The sequence below is a fragment of the Theropithecus gelada genome, chromosome 9 (genome assembly GCF_003255815.1).
Source record: "Theropithecus gelada isolate Dixy chromosome 9, Tgel_1.0, whole genome shotgun sequence".
Lineage (NCBI taxonomy): Eukaryota > Metazoa > Chordata > Mammalia > Primates > Cercopithecidae > Theropithecus > Theropithecus gelada.
The window spans coordinates 47229810-47246460 of NC_037677.1; the positions used below are offsets into that span (position 1 = coordinate 47229810).

The 16651-nt window shown below is 38.8% G+C and overlaps 1 pseudogene; it reads right to left on the minus strand.

Moving 5' to 3' along the window:
* Window positions 1-5409: 5409 nt before the first annotated feature.
* LOC112631033 lies at window positions 5410-7716 on the minus strand (annotated as a pseudogene).
* Between the last annotated feature and the right edge of the window lie 8935 nt (window positions 7717-16651).

Below are 16651 nucleotides of genomic sequence, written 5' to 3' on the forward strand. Positions count from 1 at the left end.
GGAGTGTGAGTGGCTGTGTATATATTATGGGGTAAAGCCACCACATATGTTTGTGGTAGAGTTGGAGTTTTGTGTATAATGTGAGGATTCATTTGGATTATATGTGTTCTAAACTGTGGGTAGTTTATGTGGATATTCAGAGTATGTGTAGGGAGCATGTATATGTATTTGAAGGAGGGTAAGGTTATGTGAAGTATGTGTTGAATTCTGGTGGGATGAGGGATGTGTGAATTCATAGCTTGTGCAGGTTTTGTGCAGCTGGCCTGAGAAGGCTGGAGTGTCTAATATATGCATTTGGAGATTGGGAGTTGGTGTGTCTGTGCATTTATTTGGATCATGGAAGGTTGTAGATGTGTATTTCTAACTGTAGATATTGAGGACGCATATTTGGGGAGTTTTGAGAGGATGTGTGTGTGTACATGTGCGTGCGCACGTGTGTGTATGTGTGCACGTGCAGTGTGGTGTTTCTCTATGTTTTGGTGGGTCATCCATCAGAATATCCCAGATTATCTGATGTAACAAACAAATAATTCTGCATCTCACTGACTTCCAACAACATAGGTTTCTCATGTATGTTACGTGTCCTCCATTGGTTGGCTTTGATCAGTTACTGGTCCTCTGCCTTGGATCCAGATGGATGGAGCAGCCTCATTTGGGACAGAACTAGAAGGATTTCTTCTGCTCAGAGTCATACATGGCATTTCTGCTCACATTTCATTTGCCATAACAAGTCATGTGGCCTTACTTGAGTTAAATAGACTAGGGATGTATAATCTCTCAGAGACACCACAGAGAAAGACCATGAATTCTCTTCATAGTGATACATCTGCCCTATTGTGTTCAGAACATGTTCCATTGCTGTGTTTATATTTCACTAAGGAGTATGGGGAGTTGATGAGGGAGGGTGTTTAGGTGTGTGAAGGCTGCTGTGTGACAAGGGAGGCATTGGCTGGTGTGGGATGTTTTTATACTAACACATTTTGGGGATTTGTATCTGTTTTGGGTATTTGTATTCTGTGTCATGTGTATCTGTTATACATCTAAGATATATATTTATGTAGGTAGGTTAAGTATTCAGTGGTGTTGGAAATACGTTTTTAGGGGAATATAGGTGAGTTTTTAGTATATTACAGAAGCATAGTGGGTTTTGGGTTTATTCTCAGGGTACTGGATAGTTATATCTTCTTATTTGAATGGGGTGTGTGTGTGTGTGTGTGTGTGTGTGTGTATTTGTGTGCTGGGGGTGGTTCTGTGTATTTTGACGGTACTGTGAGATATTGTGAATGTGTGTACATACATTTGAAAAGGAAGGTAATGTTCTATGTTTGAATGCTTTGTGTGTTGGATTTGTGTGTATTTAGAGCAGAGGAGTTTTATCTATGCTCACGGTGTCTAGATGAGAATTTAGGTGTACATTTTTGGTGTGAAGAATTTGGAGGCAAGAGATGGCTGGGTGCATTTGGGTGTTATAACTATATGTATATAACCTGAGGATATGGACAGAATATTTAGAGCTTTCAAGATGGAGGCTTGTGTATGTTTGTATTTGGGAGTACACGGCCATGTGCGTATTTGGATCTGTGAGTATATTGTGGGTGTGTTATGCAGGCATCTGCATGTTTGAGTTTGTGTAATCTGAAGAGTGTGAATTTATTCAGGAAATGTGGTGGCTGTGTGTCCATTGTAGAGCTGTGAGTGTGTGGTCTGTGCTTCTACCAGGGGAATATAGGATAATTTCCTCTTTTTTTTCTATTTTTATAACATTTTATGTAACTCATAAACAGTTTGTATCAAAATTCACACAAAGTTGCTGGAGAGCATACGATTTCCAAAAATGTCCTGGGTTTTTAATTACATTAAGGTTTTCTAAGGATGCACTCAAATCAATGGTAAAATGCAGACAATATGTGATATTTCATTATTTTTAGCAAAACTATTCTCACTACTTTGTCTCCTCACAGTATTAACTCCGATACCCACTTTGTACAGGATTTGCTAGTACTAGGATGTCACAAAACCATTAAGCTTGGATCTACAGAGGCAAATATTTCCAAACAGCAGTAATAGCCCCTTGGCCCCCACCCCCACTTCATATATCCATACAGTCTGTCTGCACAGTCAGGCAGGGCGCAAGCTCACGACCTCCACTTGGGAGTCTCAAGATCCCCTTTTGATTGGGCAAGAAGCAAACATTTGGGGGGAATGTTGGAAACTGAGGCCATCTTTACAGGAACCCATGTGGTCAGGCCAGCAACTACCAATTAAACGGCCAGTCCGCTCACCACTAAGTAGATCCCACTGGTTGATGATTGCTACTGATGTGGTCCTCCCTCTCCAACAACAAACATAAAAGAAAAGGAAGGTTTGGAGCCAACAATGAAGGGGGAGGGGCGCACTAGTACAAATGACACCAGACACGACTTTATTCCCTGTCAAACATTTGTTGTCATGTAGACACAGCCAAGGTGAACTGAAGCAGGGTGTGAACACTCTGTACATTCATGACTATCTTCATTCTTTAAAACCTTACTAACAGGGAAACCAATGAACTTACCACCTACTGTGACTTACTAGTTCACTCAACATCAAAACGTGTCTGTGCTAATTTTTTAGTCTGGGATACAAGAGAAAAAAAAAAAAATCCAAAAAACAAACAAGTAAAAACCAAAGAATTTAGATGGGGGAAGGAAAGGGATTGCCAGCAGATTTCATGGAACACATTAAATTTTGAAAAATCAGTATTTTGTAGTTCTATTGCTTTGTGCAAAAAGTTTAAAATAAAAAAAATGCCCACTGGAGCTACCCGTATGGATGGAGAAGTGAGGACATGATATAGACAGGGCACATGACCTGCAAGCGTTTCCTGACGACAGTCCAGAGGAACAGGAATAGTTCCCAGGATGTGTCAATTTCTCTTCACAGAAAGGGGCTGTAAGATTTGGGGGGAAAAAGCCCTACACGTGAAGGATGTTAAGAAAATCATTGAAATATGGTTTCCAAAAACTGAGCATGCTCTAAGTTACAAACAGACATACTTAATTCCGAGAACTTGTTGAACTTCTCTGACATGGGTAGATGGGAATTTCAAAAAAGTTACTAATAAATGATTGTGCTTCTAAAGTTGCAGGGTCAACATTTCATCCTCTAGAAAGCAGGGCAATTCATGGCTTGGAGTCTTCTTGTTTACATCCTAGAAACCAGAACAAATTTCATGGGACCCCTCACCACCAGCAACCAGCAGGGAAGGTGGAGAGAGGGCCACAGCTGTCTTTGGTAGGGCGCCTGTGTGTGCCTGCCGTGTGCATGTGCTGGAGAGACTAAGCATAGAGAAGGGCCCAAGCGATGAGGGAAAGTGAGTCTCCTGGCTGCTCCAGTCCCTTCTTTCCAGGCACAAAGAAGTTGAACTTGTTTTTCATGTAGGCCCCGTTCATCTCACTTCAGCTTTTAGTAACGGTGTGTATGTGCATGAGTAGCTGTGTGTGACAGAGTAAGTCCCTGTGCCTTTCTAGATTTCAGTAATTCAGGTTTGCGGTTTCAAGAGAAATAATCTGTAAATGACACAAGAACAAATTTATAAGTTAGATTAGCAACTTTACGTTGCTTAAAATCTGATGTTATATTTTTAAAAATGCCCCTGGGTACAGGCAAAATTATATGGCCACTGGAACTGAAGTCCTTACCAGCTGTATGAGGAATATTCAGATTGTTTCTGTTATCTCTGCATTTTAAAGTAGCAAAATACTAAGCCATTAGGTTATTGAACCTGTAATATTCCCACAGGGGTTTTATGTCTACCCCATGTGATTCAGTTAATTTTCCTGGACTCTGGTTAGACTGCTTCCTTTCCCTCTTAGGCATTTGGACCCCAAAGGTAGGTAGGTAAAAGTGTCATTTTTAAAGATTTTACCTGTTGGGGAATTTCCTGGTTGGTGCTCCTGGAAAGCGTGCAGCTGGCCTGCAAGAGTCTGACATTTCCAGTCAGTGAGGAGAGAAGACTTGTATCTCCCAAAGCCAAGGGGTGGCCAGGTGTAGGACAGCAGGACTTTCTAGGGGGTCCAAGGGGAAAGTTCTGAGTGGACTCTGGGAAGGGACATGGGTGCCCTATCTGAGATGACCTGTATCCTTCCAATGCCTGGTATCCCCAAGAGGGGCCCAGACATGGGCCCACGCTGGGGAACGAGGATGTGGTGCTGCCTGGAGGAGCTAACACTGGGGTTTGTGGAAGTCACTACACAGCTCCCAGAACCCAGAATCTCCAACAAGCAGCCATGTGTGGAGAGAGAATGGGGACAGTGGTAGGACACAGCTCAAATGAAGACACTGCAGACATGTTTCCATGGCTTTCTACATTCATATCATTATTATCGAGTGTTCTCCTCTACAGAGTGAGCACCACATTTTACCCACATGCCTGACGGACCGGCCAAGCTGGATGGAAGCCTTCCGAGGCACCGGAGCAGAAGGGAAATCTTACACATGGCCGCAAAGGACTTCACATTATTCCATCCCCTCTACTGCCATCCAAGAGGCCTCTTGACTCTTCCAGAATCAGATGTAAAAGACAAGATTGGTGAAAATCAGTATCCATGCCACCTGAAGCTATGATTAGCCATTGTACACGAACATGGCACTTTTATTTATTTATTTATTTGTTATTTTGAGATGGAGTTTTGCTCTTGTTGCCCAGGCTGGAGTGCAGTGGCGCTACGTCGGCTCACTGCAACCTCTGCCTTCTGAGTTCAAGTGATTCTCCTGTCAGCCTCCCGAGTAGGTGGGATTACAGGCACCTGCCACCACACCCGGCTAATTTTTGCTTTTTTTTTTTTTTTTTAGTAGAAATGAGGTTTCACCATGTTAACCAGGTTGGTCCTGAACTCCTGCCCTCAGGTAATCCACCTGCCTTGGTCTCCCAAAGTGCTGGGATTCCAGGCATGAGCCCCCACACCTGGCCTGAAGATGGTGCTTTTAAAAAGATTTTTTTCTAAGTAAAATGGCCCCCAAAGAGCCCAGTGATTTTTTTTAAGGTTTTCTTTTTCATTAAAAAAAAATGGATAAAAATTGAAGCTGTAAAATACGGGAAGAGGAGCAAGAGAGCTGCTGAGTTTGCATTTGAAGTTGTGAGGGGCTGGGGAGGACACGATCAGGGAGAGCGGACCCCTACACACTAGTCCCGGCTCTCACAGCCTGCGCTCCCCACACTCAGGCTGCGCCGCCAGGAACACAGGACAGAAGTCGTAAGGACAAGAGACCAAACTCAAGGCTTCTCTCTTGTGGTTGGGTGTTTGCGTGTGTAAGTGCAGTCAGCCACACCCCACGGACATAACGTGCCTGTCTGTGGATGCCATAGGCATGCTCCCGAGCATTGCTCGGTCTCTGGTGACCCCGAGTCTCTGGGCAGGCCACGGGCCTTCACTTCTCCACTTTCTTGAGGATGTCGCATTTTTTCCTGTTAGGGCAGCGGCACCGCTCGTCAATGCTGGGGATACATTTGCAGTGCCCCATCTCCTCCACGGGGCAGACAGCTTCCCCGTTGTGGCAGATGAGCGGCAGCTGCGTAGGGTCCAGCTGCTTCTTGTTGCAAGCCCGGAAATGGTTGTACTGCAGCCAGAGGTTCTCCATGGTGGAGGAGTCCTGCGGCAAAGTTGCCCAGGGAGTGGCTGTGCTGCATGATCTCACGCACCTCCTTGTCGGACAGCAGGTAGGGAAGTAGGGAGAGGCAACCGGAAGCTGGGCAAGGGACCACCACCTCATCCAAGGGAGTCTTGAAAAAGTCCTTGCCGCTCCTCTTGGGGGCAGCAGGGGACCCTCAAACTCTTCCCCGAACCTCTCGGGGTTGATTGCATAGCTCTTCATGTCTATGCAGTCGGGGCCAGCACGTGGACCTTGCACTGCTGCTGGTAGGAGGGCCTCTGCTCATGTCCTGGCATGGGTTTTCCATGAACTCCAGGGTCCAGACGTGGTCATTTTTGGTGCAGAGGTAGAGCAGGTGCACGTAGTGGCAAATGAGCTTTATGGAGGACGGGTCCAGCTACTCTTGCCCAGGGAGCCGCAGCAGCTGTACTGCTTGTGCAGGTTCTCATGGGTGAAGAGCTTGGGGAACAGGGACACCAGCAGGTGAGAGGCGAAGTTGCCAATGGACAGGCTGCTCTGGTAGATACTGCGAAGATGCTCCTTGCTGAGCAGGCAGTCGGTGCCGGGCACCTCCAAGTTGGGCTGGAGGATCTCCAATTTGTCCAAGTCGATAGGTACCAGCCAGATCTTCTTGGATCGGCACCGCTGGCCCTGGAAGCTATCCTCCACCCTGATTACTGAGATGTCATTGGGCAGGCTGGAGGAGTCATAGCAGTCGACACGTGGGGGGCTTGCCTTCGCTGCCTGCGTGCAGCCCCAGGCCCTGGAGCTTGTCGTTGATGCGCTGGGTGCACTATTGCAGCCAGGCCTCCTCCTCCTGCATGTGGGGGAAGTAGACCTCTGTGTCATTGCAGATGATCTGCAGCCTCTGCGGGTCCAGCTCCTGCTTACCGCTGTCCCCGTAGCAGCTGTCCTGCTCGCCCAGCTTGCGATGGTCAAAGAGCTCAGAGAAGAGCCAGTGAAGGAGGAAGACAGCAAACTCGCCGGGTGAAGAGGCTTCATCCAGGAACTCAGTGAGGTCCACCACATGGTCTGAGGCGATGCTGCTGCTCCGGTCCAGAGACAGGCCATCCTCCTCATCTCTGAGGTCCACTGCTCAGCCTCAAAGAAGCTGGCAGCCTGGCCACCGGGCTGGCTGTTCTCCATCTCCCGCTGGGCCCAGAAGCGGCTGAAGAAGTTATTCAGCTGGGGCAGGCACTCGGCCTGTCACACAGCCATGTCCTTCACTGAGGGGTAGTAGTCCTCCATGTAGTTGTGGATGAGCTGCAGGTGCAATGACTCCAGCTTATACTTGGCCTCAAAGCTGCAGGCACTGCAGCCTCAGGAGAAGTCGACTGTGGCTGAAGAGCCTGGGGAAGAGCTGCACCAGCGGGCTGCAGGCCAGGACCCCGCCTGACAGGCTCTGGTCCATGATCTGCTTGAGCTCCGTGGCCTGTGAGCTGCTCTGGGGTGGTGGGGGTCGGCTGGAATTTGGCCACCATCTCAGTGGGGTTCACCTTCAGGGAGAGCAGGTCCACTTTGCTGTGCAGCTGGGACCTGTTGGACGTGAGGGTGTTGAGCATGTAGAACATCTTCTGGATCAGGAAGTAGATGTTAGGGTGACTGTTGGTGGCCGCCCCAGTGCTGCCACCATCCCACTTCTGTGGCTCATTCAAGAGCCTAAGCAGCAAGGGGCCGTTGCTGGCATTTGCCTTCTGGAAGAGCTCGTAAGTGTTTAGCAGGTCCCCTGAGGGAGGGTTCTTCTCCATGACCTGTGTGAGATGCCATGCAGAGGCTTCTTGTAGTAAGGGGTGGTGGCATGGTTGTAGCGCTCCTCCTTGCCTGGCCACACAGAGCCCGAGCTCCTGCCTTGCTGGCCTGCTCTCCATTGCCTTGGCAGGACGAGCTATTCTTGGGTTCCACATGCCTGCTAGCAGCGCCTCTGGGATCAGCTGCCTCCTCTCCACGCTGGGGATGGAGTCTGGCGGGCCACTGCTGACCAGCCGAGTCCTGGAGGGCAGTGAAGACACTGTCCAGAGGGTGCTTCTCAGAAGTCCTGGAATTTACGGAGCAGCCTAGAGCAGCATCTTTGGCCTCTGTGTCCACTCACACTTCTTAGAAGTTCTTCTACATCAATTTTTTCTGGAGATGGTTCTGATTCTGTCACCCAGGCTGGAGTGCAGTGGTTGATCAGAGCTCACTGCATCCTTGACCTCTCAGATTTAAAATAGCCTAGCTACTCAGGAGTAGCTGGGACTACAGGCCAGAGCCACCATGCCTGGCTAAATGTTTAAATTTTTTTGGTAGAGGCAGAGGTCTCTCACTGTGTTGCCCGGACAAGTCTCAAATTCTCGGACTCAGGTGGTCCTCCCACTTTGGCCTTCCAAAGTGCTGGGATTAATGGCGTGAGCCACCGTACCTGGCCATATTTTATTTTTCCAAAAAATTCATTTGTAGAGTTTAAAAAGTATCTTTTGATCAAGAGTTCTTACTGTATTTATGTTAGCAAATTTCATTTCCCATTCTGTTGCTTGCCTTTTCACTCTTAGTGAGTTATTTTATGATTACAAATCCTTATTTTTTATGTTACTTTATTACTATTTATTAACCTATTTATCTTTATCTTATTTATTAGCCTTCAGTGGTTAGTTTTTGAGTCTTTTTTTTTTTAAATCTTAAGGTCATGGAAGTGTCCTCTATATTACTTTTTAAAAGCTGTACTGTTTCATGTTACACATTGGCTTCTATATGAAATAATTTTTGTGTATGTTGTGAGGTTGGATGTTAATAATCATTTTTCTCTGTATGGATGTAGACAGCACAATTTATTGAAATGAATCTTTTCCTCACTGTACTGAAGCACTATTTTTTCACAAATCAGCTAAATATATTGTGTGGTTCTCTTTATGAGCTCTCTATTCTGTTTCATTGAAATATCTATACTTGTACCTTTTCCATAATGTCATAATTGATATACATTCATAAAAACTTAAATAGTGGAAGTCTTCACATTATATTTTTTCTTCAAAGTTATCTATACACGGCATTTTAATTTGCATTTGATAGTCAGTTTTTCAGTTGCCACCAAATATAATGCAGACATATGCTATTACTAATCATAGTATTGTGATTTTCAGTGTATTACAAATATAGATTTATTCAAAATACTGAATCTTTCTTCTAATACCAGGAATTACGTAGGAACATGGTACATCTTTATTTCTGTTGAATGTCTTTAATTTCTCTCAATAAAATTTCACAATTTTCAGTAAAGGGATTGCATATGATATATTATATTTTATATTAGGAATTCAATGTTTCTTCCTAGAAACATTTCAGATTTTTAATATTTTATTTGATTTAGACTCACTACATTTGGAAAGCTTTAATTATAATTTCATTTTTAGAGCTACTTAGATTTGCTATTTATTCTTGTGTCACTATTAATGATTTTCTAGAAATGTATCTATTTCATCAAATTATTTCAAAATTTTTGATAAAATTACTTATTACATTCTCTTTCTCTTTCATGACTATAGAATCTATAATTATTTCCTTGTTATTCATGATATTTAGAATTTGCAGATACTCTTTTTTAAATTTCATGCATAGTCATGGTATATTTTTATCTATCTTTTCAAAGTAACTTTGGCTTTTGCTGATTTCATTTATTTTATGATTATTTCCTTTTCTCCTGCTTCTTATGTATCTTCTCTTTTCTAATTCTTTGGATTTAATTTGACATCACATTTGAAATTTTTGAGATTGATGATTCGATTATTAATTTTCAAGCTTTAATTTTTAAACATATTTATGTAACCATATACATTTATCTCCAAGCTGAGATTTGCCTAAGCCTCCCAACTTTTAACAAGCAGTATTTTTACTTTCATTTTTATTAAATTCAAAATATATTTTAATGTTCACTGTACTTTTTTGATCCATGAATAACTTAGAAATATGATGTTTAATTTCCAAACATTTGTTCACTTCCAAAGTCTTGCTACAGATTTCCAGCTTAATAACATCGTTGTATGAAAAACACTATCAAGGATTTCAAATTTTTGGTATTTATTGATTCTTGTTTTGGGCCTAACCTCAGCCTGTATCTATCTTTATCTATCTATCTATCTATATCTATCTGTCTATCTATCATCAATCTACCTATCTACCATCTGTCTACCTAGATAGAGATATCTATAGATAGCTGTGGTAAATTTTGAAGCATGTTCCAAATATATTATAATAAATTGTATGTTTTGCTATTTTCGGGTGCAGTTTTTATGTCAAAATATTTAATCCTACTGCTTTAAATTTCTGTGTTATTGATATTTTGTATCCTTTTTGCTATCAGTTATCGAAAAAGGCATATTAAAGTCTTTATGATTGAAGATGTGGCTATTGCTCCTTTTAGTGCTATAAAAATTGTAAATGTGTGTTAACTGTGTGTGAATGAAAATACATACACAAGTTTGACAACTTCCTCAATAATTGATTCCTTTATATGGATAAAGGATACGTCTTCCTTTCAGGTAATAATTTCTGCCTTAAAATCTCTTTTGTCTGATATTAACATAGCTAAACAAATTTTCACTTGGCTTGTGTTTGATTACCTTTTATATACATATATGAAAGATTTTTAAATTAAGATGGTTCTATAGATAGTAGAAGATATACAGATAGAAGATAGTAGATATCTTCTACAGGTATAGCTATATATATCTATATACATATATGGATATATTTATATTTATATCTATATATCTATATCTATATACAAATGTATATATGCAGATATCTCTGTACATCTACATATATATCTACATACTGATATATATATCTGTGTATATGATATCTGTATACATGTAGACAGATAAAGATATGCATGTATATGCATATATACAGATATCTATGTATATACCTATATACATGTAGAAATACAGATGTAGATATAAATATATATCTATATGTGTATAGAGATATGTGTAGATGTGTATATATACATATATAGATAGATAGGTCTATATAGAAAACCAGCTATCTATATCTAGATAGAGATAGCTATCACTAGATATCTCTACCTATCTAGATACATTATTTATCTGTCTAATCCATCTATAAAACTATCTTAAAAACATCCTAATTTAAAAATCAAGATTCATCTTAATTTAAAAATCTTAATTTAAAAGTTAAGAACCATCTTTATTTTGTGGTTCATATATACCATGGAATAGTAGGCAGCCATAAAAAAGAGTGAGATCAAGTCCTTTGCAGGAACATAGATGGAGCTGGATGGAGGCCTTCACCCTTAGCACACTAATGCAGGAACAGAAAACCAAATACTTCATATTCTCATTTACAAGTGGGAGCTAAATTATGAGAACACATGAACACATAGAGGGAAACAGATCCTGGGGCCTCTGGCAGGGTAGAGGGTGGGAGGAAGCAGAAGATCAGGAAAAGCAATGAATGGATACTAGGCTTAATTAATGGGTACTGAATGGTGAAATAATCTGCACAACAAAACCCTGTGACACTAGTTTACTTATATAACCTACACGTGTGCCACTGACCTGAAAATAAGTTAAAAAATTATAAAAAATATGTAAATAAAAATCTTTAACCAACACAAGATGGTTCATCCCAAGAATCATCTTAATTTAAAAATCTTCACATCTTAAGAAGCTACACAGGAGGCTGAGGCAGGAGAATCATTTGGACCTGGCAGGCGGGGGTTGCAGTGAAGCGAGATCGTGCCATTGCACTCCAGCCCAGGAGACAGTGTGAGACTCTGTCTCAAAAAAAAAAAAAAAAAAAAAAAAAAGAAGCAACTTTGCTGCTTAAATTGAGTGTAATACCCATTTACATTTAATGTGGTGAATGAAAACTTTGGTTTTCATTTACCACCCTACAATTGAATTTTTAATTCCTCCACATATTCTATTTGCCTTTCTCAACAATTATTTTATAGATAAGATGACTTACAGAAAGCAAATATATGACTCAATATTCGAATAAAAGTGTTTGAAATAATTTATATTGAGCACTTTATCCTTCTTTCTTAAAAATCTTAAGCTATACACATTACACAGCCAGGCACTGATGAGAACCTAGTACTAGATAACCTTTTCAAAGGCATGGATAGAATGCTTTCCAGGTATGGATTGCTTCCATGCTCCCCTTCCATACATTTTAAAGCCATTGCATCAAAAATATGGAATTTTGTAGAGAGGAGTGAGTTTATATCCTTTAATATTTTCTCACGTTAGAAATGCAGTCTTGGAATGATATAAACTCTGTAAACAGACTATCATGCTACATTTACAGAGAATTATATCAAGGTGTCTATTTTTAAGACAAGAATACAAATTATGTTTTTTCTAATAATAGAAATGGAGAAGCAGAATTCTGGCTTCTAATAATGAGAACATACTCTCCCTTAGTTTGAAATAAGTTAGATAATTTAACTTTCTCATGTTATCTTGAAGTTAATTCATCGTTCGTATTGAATGTATCAGTGCACTACATGAAGCGGTACATTTGGTACCATCCCTTTTATCCTCCGCATAAAATGATTCAGTGTTTTAATACACTTCTTTCCACATCCTGCAGTTTTGCATAGCAAAAGAAGCATGCACTTTGAGGAAAATGTACCTTTTAATTTTTTGTATTTTAAATATGGGTAAAAAATATTTGTATAGAATTATGGAGTACATGTGATATTTCAACACCTCCTTTTTGATCCCAGATCTTCCCTGAAAGTTTGTCCAATTTGTATTGCATTATTTATGTTTGAAAAGGAGTAATGATGTTCAGTATATACTGTTATAAAATAACTGATTCCAAGGATGTAAAGTATCTGATACTATGTCCAAGTATGATTTTTAAGCAAATGTTCTGAACAATACATAAATAATAACATGGAATAAAATAAATTCATATAACTTTATGATAATAATTTTACCTAAATTTAAAAGTGTTATGTGCAAACAGATGGTATACAACACTTAGCATTTAATAATGCAGTTAAGTCCAATTACATATATTGTTTGATTTATTTCCACAATCTTTGACACATGTATTGTAGATCCAAACATCAAAAACCATAAGTAGCCTGCATAATGCCTTTTTTATTCTCTGCAGTGTTTTTAATATAAATATATAAAAGAACATCTTAAATTATTTAAATAAGTCAATTATTTTATATGCAGATTTAGTATTAGAATAGATATCTTCTTTTGCACAATAAACTTTTTTAAGTGTCAGAAATTATATAATTATAAAGTGACTTTTGTTCACATAGTAGTTAGTTGTACATACCCACAAGATACTCGAAAAATATTTTTGTCAACATTGGATGCATTTTTCTCTTACGGACTCTTAAAAATGTTAACAAGCCAACACGTGAATGTACTGAAGTATTTTTTCATCATCTTTTCTAGTGTTGATATTGAGTTGATTTATATAAAGTCATTAGAGTGACAATTCAACAAATATTTTCTGTGGCATAACAAATGTCATTAACTTGCTAGTCTGTCATGCTGTTGCAAAGCTAAAACCACATTCATTAGTGTTTTTCGTTGTTGCTGTAGTGGTGGTTTGTTTTGTTACATGAAGGGGCCCACTTCTTGTATTAAATTATTTATTCTTTCTGAGAATGTTCTATCAGAATGTAATGAAACCTTTAAAAAACGATTTAAAAATGTATTCCTATAGGTGGGAACTGAACAATGAAAACATTTGGACACAGGGTGGGGAACATCACACACCAGGGCCTGTCATGGGGTTGGGGGAGAGGGAAAGGATAGCATTAGGAGAAATACCTAATGTAAATGACGAGTTAATGGGTGCAGCAAACCAAGTCAGCACATGTATACCTACGTAACAAACCTGCATGTTGTGCACATGTACCCTAGAACTTAAAAGTATAATAAAAATATATATATATATTTCTACTGAACACAGTGTCTGTATATTAGATGACCTAGGACTGGTAGGGGGCTCTAATCCAGGGGATTGTTGATAAACTCAGACAACATCTATAATTTTTACATCGTTACCCTTAAAGTCGTGTCATTGATTGTCTCAATACTGGAAAATAACATGTCAATATTCAGTGTATCAATAAACTGGAGGAAAAAATGGGCCAATATCCCATTCAGTTAAAGACATTAAAAAGAATGTGTATGTATTACTTCTGCTCACATCTTAAATGTTCATCATGTTGTCACCAAGCCAGATAGAACCATATACTGGGGAATGTAATGTTTATCTGAGAAACCAAATGTCTAAATACAAATTTTAATAGTATGAAGTAAGAGGAAATAAATATGGGGAATTTTCTAGTCTTCTCTATTACATATAAATTGCAAGATTTGGCTACTTTAAACAATACTAATATTTACTAATTTTTCATCAATTCAAATATCATATTGTAGAGAGCAATTTAATCAAATTAGATAACAGTCCTAAATATAAAATTTAACTGTACATCTTCCAGAAGCCAAAAAATGAGAAATTATTTGTGGCTTTTGGCTAGACAAAGATTGCTTAGATGTGGCCCAAAAGAACAACCTAGAGAACAAACAGAAAAAACAATTATAACAATAATAAATATGATTTCATAAAAACAAAAAATTCTATATTTCTACCCTATATGCCTCAAACTAGGAATATACATTTACAAATTATATCTGATAAAGAATGTGTATCTAGAATATGTAAACTCAATGATAAGGAAAATTGCAGACCAATAATAGAAAATAAGGAAAAGAATATATTTGAACACATACTTTGCCAGAGGAAATTCAGAGACCGCAGGTAATCACATCAAAAGATGTTCAATATCTTTAGCCATTGGAGAAATACAAATTAAATGAGATGCCATTCCATACCTACTAGAATAAGTACAATTAAAAATACTCATCTTGTGTGCTGGTGATGATTTAGAACAACTGTAACTTGCAAATACTGATGGTAGGAAAGTAAAATGATACAGCCATTCTGGGAAAAAAAAAATGGACTGTTTCTTACAAAGTTAAATAGACACCCACCATTTTACCTACTTATTCCACTTGCTCTTTAAGCAGAAAACATTATGGAACATATACATACAAGAATGTGTTTACAAGTGTCCATGGCAAATTTATTTATAATAACACTAAATGGTAGACAACCCCAAGTTTATCAGTGGGTGAATAAATAAACCAAACACGGTGTACTCATAACACGAGATACAACTTCACACACACACACACACACACACACACACGCACAAAACCAGATTTTCAACAAACAGTGATGGAACAATTGAACATCCACATCCATAAAAAGAATCTAGACACTGTGTTTACACAATATACAAGAATGGATAATAGATTTAAATATAAAACTGTGAGGCTATAGAAGAATGTTATAGGCTGAATTTCATAAAAATTAAAACTTTTGCTGTAAGAAAGACATAGTTAATATTTAAGAAAACAAGCCAAGACTGGGAGACAATATTTACAAAACATGTATCCAGTAAAGAACTGGTATGAGCACTCCACAGAATTCTGAAAACTCAAAAAGAAAAAAATAAAGATGACTAATCCAGTTAAAAAATGGGCAGGAGATGTGAACAGACATTTGACCGAGGAAAATATATTGATGGCAAATAAGCAAATGAAATATGCTCAATATCATATATTATTAAGGAATTGCTCATTCAAACGAGATACCACCGCATGCCTACTAAAATGGCTAAAATCCAAAACACTGACAACACTAAATTGTGTTGAAGATAAAGAGCAAGGGAAACTCTCATTTATTGCTTATGCGAATGCAAAATGGCACAGCCACGTTAGAAGACAGCTTTGCAGTTTCTTACAAAGTTAAATGTAGTCTTACCACATGGACCAGTAACTTCACTCCTATCCAAATGAGTCAAAACTATTTCTACACAAAAATGTCACATGACTCCTTAGGAGTCATGTGTCAAGTAGCCAAATCTTGCAATTTATATGTAATAGAGAAGACTAGAAAATCCCCCGTATTTATTTCCTCTTACTTCATACTACTAAAACTTCTCTCATAACAAAATTTGGTAGCTACCAGTTGCCCGCAACAGGTGAGTAATGGTTCAATAAACTGGCATATCTATAAAATGGGATATTCAGTGATAAAAAATAAGCTATCAAGCCATACAAAACTTGTAAGAGCCTAGAATGCATATAACTTAGTGAAAGAAACTAATCTGAAGAGGCTCTATACTGTATAATTCCAATGATATAACATTCTTAAAAAGGGAAAAACTGTAAAAAGATCAGAATTTCCAGGAGTCTCCAGGGGAAGGGATGAATAAATCAGGCACAGAAATATTTAAGAAAGTAAAATTATTCTTATAATATTGTAGTAGTGGATACCTGACATTTGTGTAGACGCATGAAATGTATAATGACAAGAGTGAACCCTAATATAAAACTAATGTATGGACTTTCATTTATAATAATATGTCAATGTTGATGCATCAGTTATAACAAATGTACCACACTAATGCAAGATATTAATCATAAAGAATATGGAGGGTAGAAGAAAGTGTATGGAAATTCTCTCTGCTTTGTTAGTTTTTACTATAAACCTAAAATTGTTCTAAAAATAAAATCTATTAATTAAAAAAAGAAAGAACTGTTGTTACCAGTATCAGCACAGGCAAAAGTCAGAGTAGTTATGTTGAGTGCAAAAGACAGACAAAAAAGAATAGATTTTGTGTGAGTCCATTTACATAAAATTCTACCAGTGTAAACCATTCTGTAGTATCAGAAATAGATTAGTAGTTGCATGGAGATTGAGTAGGGAAGAGGGGAAGAAGCCATTACTAAAGACACAGAGTAACTTTGGGGAAGTGAATATGTTCATGATCTTGATTGTCATGGTGTTTTCTTCTGTACCAATATGCCAAAACTTTAAAAATACACTGGATATGTTCAGTTTATGTCAATCACACTTCAATGGAAAACATTTTAAAGTATTATGTATCTTGATTTTATGTTTATGCAGAGAT